A 12,357-nucleotide genomic window follows, 5' to 3' on the forward strand; every position below is an offset into this window, starting at 1 on the left:
AGTGCCTTCGGCCGAGACGGGTTGGGAAGTTTGGGATGGGGATAAAGGTTTTAGTAGAATAGTGGCAGGGTCAGGGAAAATGGAGGTGGATTTTGTCTCAACAGTCGTTTTCCTTTTTCTTTTTGGTAGGAAGGCAGCAAAATTACTGCCCTTCCTTTTCTTTGAAAGGGAGGGCTTCTTTCTGGGGACAGGGTTTTCCGGAGGGGTAAGAATTTGAGATCTGGACCTTGTCCGTGGTCTGGAGCCTGCGACTGTTGAGGTTTTCTTCTTTTTCATAACGGGTGAGGAAGGGGGTGTTAGAGAATCGTCACTAGGGACCGAAATAGTGGAGGCAGTTGGCTCTGCTAAATGAGGCGAGCTCGGGGTTGGGTCAACTGGGGAATGTGGAATTTCTTCCTATTGTTCTTCATGAGGAATTTCTGGAATGTCATGAGGACTTTCAGATGGTTGGGGCATTTGGTCCTGCTGAGGAATTTCCGGAATATCCTGAAAATTTTCGGGTGGTTGGGATATTGGGGTTTGTTGAGGGATTTCATGCGGCTGGGGAATTTCAGGTGCTTGTTGAGGAATTTCGGGCAGTTGGGGAATTTCAGGTGGGGCGTGCAGAGGGAGATTTTGCTGAGCAAAACCCCTCTGTATCAGCAACTGGCATAAACGGTGATGGGTAAGGGATGACATTGGAGATTTAGCTCGTTTACAATAATAAGACATGTTTTTAATACAACCAAGCAGATAATAGGGGATATTAATCAGTCGTCCATTCCTCAAGTGATTCATCAAAACAAAATCATGATTGTACACTACCTGATAACGCCCCTCACATGTTAAGTAGTGTTTGATGAACTCTGTCACTGATGGCCATGGTTGAGGAAGTGAGTGCAGACTAACCCCGCGGCCTCTGGGTTCCACTTGCTCATCCGGGTGCAGAAATTCTTGCTGCGCGTTAAGAACGACCTGCTTCCTGCTAAACCAGCGAGTACCCTCAGCTGGCAACCCTGATACCTGAACTATGTCATCCTCTGTCACTGAAATGCGAACCCCTTGGACCACTGAAAAATTGTCTTCAAGGTTTTGTGCAAATTCTAAGACTTGTTCCTGGTTAAATTCCCCCAACCTTTCAAAATATACTGTCCATCCCGCTTGTTGGAAGATCTGATAAACTTCAGGAAATAATTGAAGAAGACTTATGGAGCTGGGCTCATGTCTAACGGCCGACCCTCCCATGGCTGTAGCTTTGAGTTTTCCGCAGAGGCACCGACACAGTAAACACAGACCCTGATCGTGCTAGTTGTTGCAACAGAGGCTGCATAGTCTAAATGACGGCAGAAATAGATATGACAACGGGCGGCAGCTTGGTTCATGCGAAATGATTATTCTATTTTTGGAATTCCCCCCCTACGTATGGTGTAATAATGATTGGACGTGTAAAGATATGCAATCATTATGAAATGAAATCCTCTCTTTAATATGATTTAACCGAATTACATTAAAACCTTATACCTTACATTTTACCTTTGATTTAATAATTTGAAGTGTCGGTTGCTTCAAAATAGCTTTAATGTACATGGAAGAATTTGTAGGTTTTTAGAATGGAAGTGCAATTGAATCTGGTACGTGCTGAATAATTTTCACCAAAAGGATCTGAAGTATAATCGTGGAGAACCAGAAAGCTCATATGACAGCAAAGAGGGATACTGTTTTGATGATAACAAGTTGCTGAAACTGGTGTTTAAGCAACTGAAAAATGAACGATACGTTGCTGAAACAGGTGTTTCAGCAACGGGAGAAATCGATAATACATTGCTGACACAGGTGTTTCAGCAACGGGGAAAACCAATGATACGTTGCTGAAACAGGTGTTTCAGCAACGTGAAAAATCAATGATACGTTGCTGAAACAGGTGTTTCAGCAACGGGAAAAATCAGAGAAATAGGATAAATGACTTAGGTATGTGAATGGAGAAAATATTTGATAAGGGATTATTTCAGCAGTAAGGGGTGGGAAATACTGACTGAAGGAGGATATTTCAGGGGTGGTGGGAGTGGGAATAATAGAAATAATGTGGGTATGGAGGGATATTGCTTTAGGAAAGAGGGTAAAATGATGGGAAGAAGCTTCTTGATTTAAAGCTTCAGATCTTCTCATGATGAATCTGTCCTCCTTATTGCTTTTTCCAGAATCTGCAAAATTCAATTGTAATATGCCAATCCTTGACAGGGATTATTAGTGCTAAATCTAATCTAATACTAAAAATATAGTGCAGAAAATTAAGTGCTGTGAGGAGCAGAAGACTCCCCTAGAAAAAGATAATGAATATCAGTCATGCAAGCAGTCTTGAAATCCTCTTTAGAAACAGGGCGCTTATATAGACGGAGCCTATGGCCATTGACTAGTAGAGGTGTTTTAGCATCATCAATTGTTACAAGCCTTACCGTTCCATTTGGAAAAACATCATCTACTTCATATGGTCCAAGCCAACGTGTACGTAGCTTTCCCTGAAAATTTTCAAACCGAGAGTCATACAACAAGGCCCAATTACCTTTTTGGAACAGCTTGTGTTTGATAATTTTGTCATGCCACTTCATCCTTTGTTGCTGAATCATGTTTGTTTGATGAATGGCATCTAATCTCTTTTCATCCAACTCCAAAAGCTGCTGCAATCTAGCTGTCTGCACATCATTCAAATCAAGATTAACAGCTAAAGCAGTCCTTAAAGTTTTAATTTCAAATTCCACAGGAAAAACAGCATTTTTACCATAAACGAATTCATAGGGAGAAAAACTTGTAGTGTTTCTCCAAGTAGTCCTGTAAGCCCATAATGCCTCAGGGAGCCTCTGGGACCAATCCTTTCGGTTGTCCTTCACTGTTTTAGTTAGAATGGCCTCTAATACTTTGTTTGTGCTTTCCACCTGCCCATTGGCCTGGGGGTGGTATGGTGTAGTCATTCTATGTTGAATATGATATTTGTGAAGGGTAGATTTAAAACCATGAGAATTGAATGGAAGTCCTCCATCAGTAACTAGCTCTCTGGGAATTCCAAATCTAGTGAAAATATCTTCAAATAAGAAGGCTAGAACAGCCTCTTCATTGGCTCTAATAAGTGCTTTGGCCTCCACCCACTTAGTCATATAGTCTGTGCAGACTAATATATAGGTTCTTTGATTGGATGGAGGGTTAATGGGTCCTATGAAGTCCAAGGCCCATCTTTCAAATGGTTCAGAAACTACCTGGGGGTTTAATGGCATTTGGTCTCTATGATTGGGTTGACCCATTCTCTGGCAGCTGTCACAAGCCCTTACATACTTCTTTGCATCCTTGAATAATGAGGGCCAATAGTAACCCATCCTCAGAATTTTATGTGTTGTTCTTTTATCAGCAAAATGGCCTCCACAAGGGCCATCATGACAAGCTTTCAATATGTCATACACTTCATCTTCTCTAATGCATCTTCGGATCTCCTGATCAAGCCCAGTATAGAAGAGACACCCGCTTATCCAGCTGTACCTGGCACTTTGTTGAACAATTCTTCTATTTTCCCTATATGACAGGTGTGCTGGTAGTTTTCCTGCAACCAAATAATTAGCAATATCTGCATACCATGGAGAATGAGCAGAAACTGCAAACAAATATTCGTCAGGAAAACTATCATCTACTGGAATATCATTGTCAGTTTTTAACCGTGAAAGAAAATCAGCCACCACATTTTCTTTACCAGGCCGATCTACAATTGTAATATCAAATTCCTGCAATATTAATAGCCATCTGGTAACTCTAGCATTTGTGACAGATTTGTTCATTAAGTATTTAATAGTTGAATGATCAGTGTGCACAAAAGTAGGATAACCAGTGATATAGTGTCGGAATTTATTAATGGCATAGATTACTGCAAAGAACTCTTTCTCGGTAACTGTATAGTTAAGCTCAGCAGGGGTCATATTCTTACTGATAAAGTATATAGCATAAGGAAGATGATTTTCCTCTTGTCCCAAAACCGCTCCAATAGCAATGTCTGAAGCATCAGAAGATATGTGAAACGGGAGATTCCAGTCAGGCCCCCTCAAAATAGGAGCAGTAGACAACTGATGCTTCAGCTCTTCAAAAGCTTTCTGACAAGAATTAGTCCACTTGAATTCAGCATTTTTCATAAGCAATACAAATAATGGAGAAGCTATTTTAGAGAAATCTTTAATAAATCTCCTGTAATAACCAGCATGTCCTAGAAAACTTCTCACATCAGTTTGAGTTTTAGGAACGGAAAGATTCTGAATGACCAATATTTTAGATGGATCTACCTGAATACCTTGAGATGAAATAAAATGTCCAAGCACTATTCCCTCACTCATCATCATATGGCATTTTTCGGTACTTAAGGAGAGGTGAGCTTGTATACATCTTTTAAGTACTTTCTCAAGGTTTTGTAATGCCTCTTCGAAAGACACACCATAAGGGGTAAAATCATCCATAAATATTTCCATACAATCATTCAGCATATCGGAAAAAATTCCTATAACAGCTCTTTGAAAAGTTGTTGGTGCATTGCACAACCCAAATGGAAGAACTCTATAGGCGAAAGTTCCCCAGGGGCTGGTGAAAGTGGTCTTGTCTTGATCTTGGGGTGCAATTCTTATCTGATTATACCCACTGAATCCATCTAGAAAAGAAAAGAATTTTTTCCCTGCAAGACTGTCCAACACCTGATCAATGAAAGGTAAGGGAAAGTGATCCTTTTGAGTAGCTTTGTTTAAAGCTCTATAGTCAACACATACCCTCCATTTCCCGTTTTTCTTAGGAACAATTACTAACGGGGAAACCCATTCACTGTCAGATATGGGGTATATAAATCCTGCGTTAAGCAATTTTTGAAGTTCTTCTTTAACAATTTCTCGTAAATTAGGATTCATTCGTCTTTGGGGTTGACAAACAGGTCGGCATCCCTCTTTAATGTAAATTAGGTGAGTACATAATTCAGAAGAAATACCTTTCATGTCCGTGTAATCCCAGGCAAATGCCTCCTTATATTCGTGTAATAACTTCATTAGTTGCTGTGTTTCAGCATCTGTTAGATCAGGATTTACGTTTAATGTCTTGCCGGGTTCAATTTCAACTGTTATGCTTTTAGATGAGATCATGGTTAAAGCTTGAGATGAATCTTCAGGTTCAATCTTTTCTTGTGCATCAGTTTCAAAAATTGCAGTTAATTGATTGTGTGTTTCAGCAATGACAGAAGAAGGCTCACAAATAAAATTATTGATTATCTCATCCTCTGTATTGTCTTTAAGAGTTAAAGCTTGTCCTATAGTTAGAATAGGCTGAACAACACTATCATCATAATCCATCCATATAGAATCTTCATTATTGACTATTGGCGTAGCGTGAGGATAAAGAGTTAATTGTTTTGTTTCATAACCATTAGAATTTGTCATTGAACCAGATCTGCAACTAATAAATGCATCAGCTGTGGCCAACCATGGCCTTCCTAGAATTAAGGGATGTCCCCCCAGCTTTGTTTTAGTCTGCAATACAACAAAATCAGCTGGATATTTCCAGGATTCAACTGAAATGAGTAGGTCTTCAACAATCCCTTCTGGTTTAATTGTGGAACGGTCAGCTAACTCTAAGATGGTGGGTGTATCTCTGATTGTGTTATTCAGCTGTAACAATTGTGAAGTTTCCAGAGTCATTATATTAATTGCTGCACCTAAGTCTACCAGAACTTGGGGAATCATTGTTTTACCAATCTGAACTCTGACAGTAGGATGGCCAGGATCACCATATTTTACAGGAGGAGTTTTTCCGGACATTAATGCAGACAAGTCTCCCATCACATGTACTGTAAGGGGATCCTTGGTTTTCCTACTAGGTTTCTTAACACAAATATCCCTTAATGTTCTGGCATAAATTGGTACATCTCTTAATGCTTGTAAAAGTGGAATTTTAATATACAAATTTTGCAATTCCCCCATAAAATTAAAAGCAGGTGTTTCAGCTGTTTTGGTTAAAACCAAACGCTCGGGGAATGGTGGTTCTGTTAATTCAACATTTTTGTTAGGAGGTGGTTGAGCTTCTTTTTGTTTCTCGGTTTCATTTTTATCTGAATCAGTTATGTCATCAATAATAGGCTCTACTATTCTTCCAGATCTCAGATGAATATCATTACATTGCATAGTAGGAAATATAGACTGATTCTGAATATCAATGACTTGCACAACTTTATTATTGGGGTTAGGATTTGGTTGCACAGGTAGTTGGGGTCTCATTTGGTTGTTTGGCGGAGCATTTGATGGCAGAGAGAGTGATTGTTGGAATTGAGGCAATTGATTTGGGTACGGGAGTGATTGACTATTCCAATTTGGGTTCCAAGGATTGAAAGGAGGTGGATGCTGTGGAGGCCAAGGAGTCCACATTGAAGGGTCAACAAAGGGAGGGTTTTGCATTTGCATAGGTGGGAAATTCATTTGATTGAAAAGTGGGTATTGCATTTGGTTGAAGGGGGGGTAACTTGTTTGGCCAAAAGAAGAATAATTGTTCCAACGATTAAATGGCATACCAGAGTTCGTACCTTGTCCTTTAGGTTGCCATTGTCTTCTTTGAGTTAGCAGGTAAACTGCTTCAGCTTCTTCTTCCGTTGGCTGCAACGCTGCTTTTATTCCTGGTAGAGATGGACACTGTTCTGTCTCATGATATTTCTCACAAAGGGTGCAAATTGGTATTTTATCTCTTGGGCATTCCCTTAGTGGATGTTTGTCTCTACATTTCGGGCAAAAGACAGCCAGAGTTGCTTCTGCTTCGGCCTGCTTCTTCTTAACCTACAAAGTGTCAATCTGCGAAGCAAAAGAACTTAACATTTCGGTTTTAAATTCTTCAAGTAAATTACCTATTTCCGCTCTTGTTGCTCCTCCATTGGCTGATTTCTGCACCCTTGAATAGGTGGAATCTCTTATTCTGTTTCTTGCAGCTCCCCTAGAGCACCTTTTAGCAAGTTCACAAATCTCATCATATGTTTCTTTAGATATATCTCCCTTAGCAAGCATATTTAACATATTTAAACAATCATCCCTTAAACCTCTAAGTAATATTGTTTTACGAATTTCCTTACTTATATCCGGATGATCGGATCTCTGTATGTTGTATTGCAGCCTTTCTATGTAGTCCTCCAGACTTTCATCCGACTTTTGTGCCATATTGAATATTTCATCCTTCTTCTCTCTCGTCCGGCAGTAGTCATGATATTTAAGCAGAAATTTTTGTTTCATCTGCTCCCATGTTGTGATTACCTGACTTCCAAGGCTCATGAACCACCTTAAAGCATTCCCTTTTAAGGTGGCTGGAAACAGCTTCAACTTCTGAGCATTAGTAACATAATCATAACTTCTGCATAATATATCAAATTCAAAAAGAAATTCGTCAGGATCTTCAGTGGATAAACCATGAAAGTTAGGTAGAGCAGACAATGGAATATTTTTCATTGTTCCTGCAGGGAGATCACTGATGGGAAATCCCAAGGTAGAGAGGGAATTTTCATCCCTTCTTTCTTCTTCAGGACCTGCGCGTCCTCCTCCAAAGAGGAAGGCATCATTGTTATCTTCCATTGTTGGCCCTCCTACTGCACTTTCTCGATCGTCAGAATCCTCTATTGGTTCTTCAATGTTTTCTACCGGTCGTCCAACGCTTTCTACTATTTCCTTAATGTGTTCTACTGATCTGCTAATACTTTCCTCTGACTCTTCGGCACTGACTGCTGGTTCTTCTGTATTTTCAGGACCCACAACTTCCTCTGTTCTGTAATCTGACTGAGGGGAACGCTGAAATTTTGATTTCCGAGAACTTAATCTTTGTGATGATTCAGCCTTCGATACAATCTCGTCAATAAAAGTTTTTCGTCCTCCCCAGCCCTTGCCACCTGTGCGGTTATTTTTCTTCTGGTTTCCTCGTCCTCTCATACAATCTGCACATTAAAAAGAAAAGATGAATGCTTTTGAAATCTATAATTACCTTCCCCGGCAACGGCGCCAAAATGTTGGTCGCTCTAATTGTTTTCACAATTCGAGCTCCACATAAATTGTCAACCCGAGAAGGTCTTTTTATTTCAAAGATAATAGCGCACTGGATATGCTCAATTTCAAAAGCGGGATCGATGTTGTAGTAAAAGAAAGATACACACCTGTTAAATTCATCAATCTACTAATCCACACTTTACTTAATTAAAGCTGAAGTCAATTAAATTATAGCAGAAACGATTTCTCTGTTACAGCAAAGGAAAATCAATCTACAAGGAAAGAAATCATTCAACCATAGCAGGAACAGGACCCTATTCCTTGGTGAGGAACTTCAGCACCTGCTGCCTGGCACTTAATCACACTACAAGAAAAGTAACTTCAAGAGATCAAGACCCTATTCCCAGGAACAGGAACCTTCAGCACTTGTCCTCTTGTTTCTAATCACACTGCAGGCAAAGGAAAGCAATCAATGGGAGCAAGACCCTATTCCCTTATGCAGGAATCTTTAGCACATGCTCTCAACATCATTCATTCGTGCATTCGATACGTGTAGCGCTAAGAAACAGAGTATTGCAAAACTGTGTAACTAGTGTTTCAACAACAGGATTAAGGAAAGTGCAAACACATAAAGAAATAAACAAACTACAGGAACCAAAAGGGTGAATCTTGTGAGGAAGGCGGGCCCTTTCCTTCTCACAAGATTCCCCAGGAGAAAGAATTAAATTGGAACGCTCAAAAGAAGTTTTTATTCATCTGTCAAAGTAACTGATACATTACAAAAGGAGACTAGCTCCAGTTCTCACACAATACTGTCCTGTAACTTACAATTCAACCCCCCTCTAATGATGATGTCTCCTCTTTTTAAAGAGGAGACATCTTTTACAATTTACATGAGAGCGAATCTTCATTATCTCGATTCTGTTTTCTTTTCCAAAACAGGACTATTCTGTTCTTTCAAAAAGAAATGCTGTTACAACCGAGACAATAAAAGTGCTATCTTCGGGATGATCCAGGTAACCGTATCTTCGTGCTGCTGCTACTATTCCACAAAAAGTTCTTCCAGAATCGCAAATTACGCATAACGGGATTTGCGTGCTTGACGGCTGTTTCAGCAACTGAGTCAGCTGTTTCAGCAACGGAGTCAGCTGTTTCAGCAACGGAGTCAGCTGTTTCAGCAACGGAGTCAGCTGTCTCAGCAACGGCCGCTCGTTCCCAACAAGGCATATAACTTATCTGCGATCTTTGACTTGTGTTAGCAACAATGTACTTCAATTAATGATAAAATATAAGAGTATTGCGGAATTAAATGTAAGACAGATTAATCACATAATAAAGAAGAGGTTTCTATATACCTTGGGATAAAGTAGATTGAAAAGACAATGAAGTTCACGGTTTAAGAGTAGAGTGGTATCAAAATATATAGCAAAAATGGTACATAGTGGAGTCCTAACACTACCATCCCAGTGTTTGGTGAACAAAGGAGGTTGTATCGCGAGACAAGGATGGCCTACATGGTAAGCAGCAAAGATAAGCCTCAGAATTTTCCTATTTACTCATGTGATACTGGTCTTGGATCAGCTATCATTTTCAATGAATCAGTTGGAAAAGAATCACAAGATGAACCTGTAGAAAATTAGTGTCAAGAAGGGCAGCAAGGAGATGAAAGAGACATCATGGGCTACTGGTCATTATACTTTGATGGATCAACAGGTAAAGAAGGGGCAGGAGCTGGGATTTGGATCACTAGTCCAACTGAAGAAAGTAAGTTTCTCTCATACAAATTAAACTTTGATTGTATCAACAATATGGCTGAGTACGAATCTCTGATCTTAGGTTTGGAAGCCTTGATAAAATTGAAAGCTAAAAACATTGCTATTTGTGGAGATTCCGAATTAGTAATTAAACAAGTAGAAGATACATATCAAACTAAGGATACAAGGATGAGAGCATACAGAAATTTAGTGTTGGAGATGTTGGAAAAAATTCAATCCTATTCTTTCAGCATCAAAACTAGAGATCAAAACTCTATTGCAGATTCGCTTGCTGTTTCAGCCAGTCTTTTTATCATTCCCAAGCACTCTTCTGAAAATTATGAAGTGGAGGTTCGCCATAGACCAGTCATACCGGATAATATCACAAATTGGCAAGTTTTTGAGGATGATCAGCATGTAAGGAACTTCATTGAATTAAAAGAAGAGTTTGAACACAATCAGATAGATCAGCAAAATATGTTAATAGAGTCAAAGTAAAGTTCTGAAGTCTTACAATTACAAAACAACTTAATTCCTAAAGGCCTCATTCCCCTTGAGAAATTATTTGATCAAAATGATGTGTTCAAAGCACCAAGACTACAAGCTAATGAAGAAGAAGTAGAAAACTGCAATTTAGGAGACTCAGTTGTGCCTAAGATAGTCAAGATTTCAAAATTCCTTTCAGCTGATATCACAGTTTATCTTAATGACATCACAGTGGTGGTTTAGCTTGATGACATCACAGTTTTTTCAAAAAGGGAAGAAGACCACTTAAAGCACCTTGAAAGGGTCCTACTGAAGTGTAGAAGGTTTGGTATCTCTCTAAATCCAACCAAAATTATTTTCGCTCTAACTTCTGGCAAACTGCTTGGTCATATTATTTCTGAAGAAGGAATTAGGATTGATCCTAATAGAGTTAGTGCAATTCAAAAATTAGATCTACCAAGGAGTAAGAAGGAGATTCAATCCTTTCTTGGGAAACTTAACTTTGTTAGAAGATTTATTCCTAATTTTGCTGAAGTTGTCAAGAACATAACAAAGATGTTAAAGAAAGGAGCAGATTTTAAATGGACAGTTGAAGAAAAGAAATCATTTGAAGAGATCAAGAAGGCACTTACTCAAGCACCAGTACTCATCAGCCCGGATTTTACCAAGGAGTTCCTTATCTTCACATTCGCTTCTGAAGACACAATTGCTGGAGTTTTATTGCAAAACGGAAGTCTAGGTACTGAACAACCCATTTCTTTCTTTAGCAAGATATTAGCCAATGCTGAATTAAAATATAATATCTTAGAGAAACAAGCCTATGCATTGGTGAAAGCAATTAAGGATTTCAGAATCTATGTTTTACACTCTCACATTGTTGCCTACGTCCCAAATGCTGTTATAAAAGATATTCTTACACAAGCTGATCCAGATGGAAAAAGGGGAAAGTGGATAGCAAAACTGTTGGAGTATGACATTGAGGTCAAACCCACCAAGTTGGTAAAGGGTCAAGGCCTAGCCAAATTGTTGACTCAGTCAAATTTGGACTGTATTGATATTAATTTAAGCACAGAAACCTCAGAAATTTCTGAAAATGAAGAGGAATTGGTCCAAATAAATGAGAAATTCTTGATCTCAGAATGGTACAAGGATATAGCATTTGTTTTGCAGCATAATAGAGCTCCTGATAATATTTCAAAATCCAAAGCTCGGTTTACCAAATTTAAATCTCTCAGATATTTTGTGTATGATCAAAATTTGTTTTGGAAAGATGCAGGAGGAATATCATTAAACTGCCTCATTGAAGAAGAAGCTGATAAAGTAATTGATGAGTTTCATAAAGGGGATTGTGGAGGACATCACTATTGGAAGGCCACTGCAAACAAGGTCTTGAGAGCTGGCTATTTTTGGCCAACTATGTTTAGAGATATCTATAAAAAAATAGCCACATGCCATGAATGTCAAGTGTTTGAAGGAAAGAGAAAGCTTATGCCAATGCCCTTGGTTCCTATTTATGTTGAAGCACCTTTCCAACAGTGGGGATTAGACTTTATAGGGGAAATCCATCCTCCTTCATCAGGACAGCATCGCTGGATTCTCACAGCCACTGATTACTTTACAAAATGGATAGAAGCAATACCCACAAGGCAAGCAAATGATTCAGTGATTATTTCTTTCTTAGAAAATAATATATTATCAAGATTTGGTTGCCCAATCAAGATCATTACAGACAATGCTCAAGCTTTCAAGTCCAAAAGAATGATTAATTTTTGTCATCAGTATCATATCTCCCTTGGACATTCCACTGCTTATTATCCACAGAGAAATGGTTTAGTTGAGTCATCAAACAAGAGCCTTGTGATGATCATTAAGAAGCTGTTGCAAGAAAATAAAAAAGCTTGGCATTTGAAACTGAAATATGCTTTGTGGGCTGACCGGATTTGCACAAAGAGGTCCATTGGAACATCACCATATGAGTTAGTATATGGGGCAGAGGTTATATTTCCAACATCCCTCGGAGTACCAGTAATGAAGTTGATTCAAGGACTAGAGGAGGAACCAAATGCTATACAATGAAGGATCAATCAGCTAATAGCTTTGCAAGAGAAAAGAAACGAGGTGTT

Source organism: Pinus tabuliformis, chromosome 6 (assembly GCF_031772625.1).
Source record: "Pinus tabuliformis cultivar Carrire ecotype Pingquan chromosome 6, CPIR1, whole genome shotgun sequence".
Classification (NCBI taxonomy): domain Eukaryota; kingdom Viridiplantae; phylum Streptophyta; class Pinopsida; order Pinales; family Pinaceae; genus Pinus; species Pinus tabuliformis.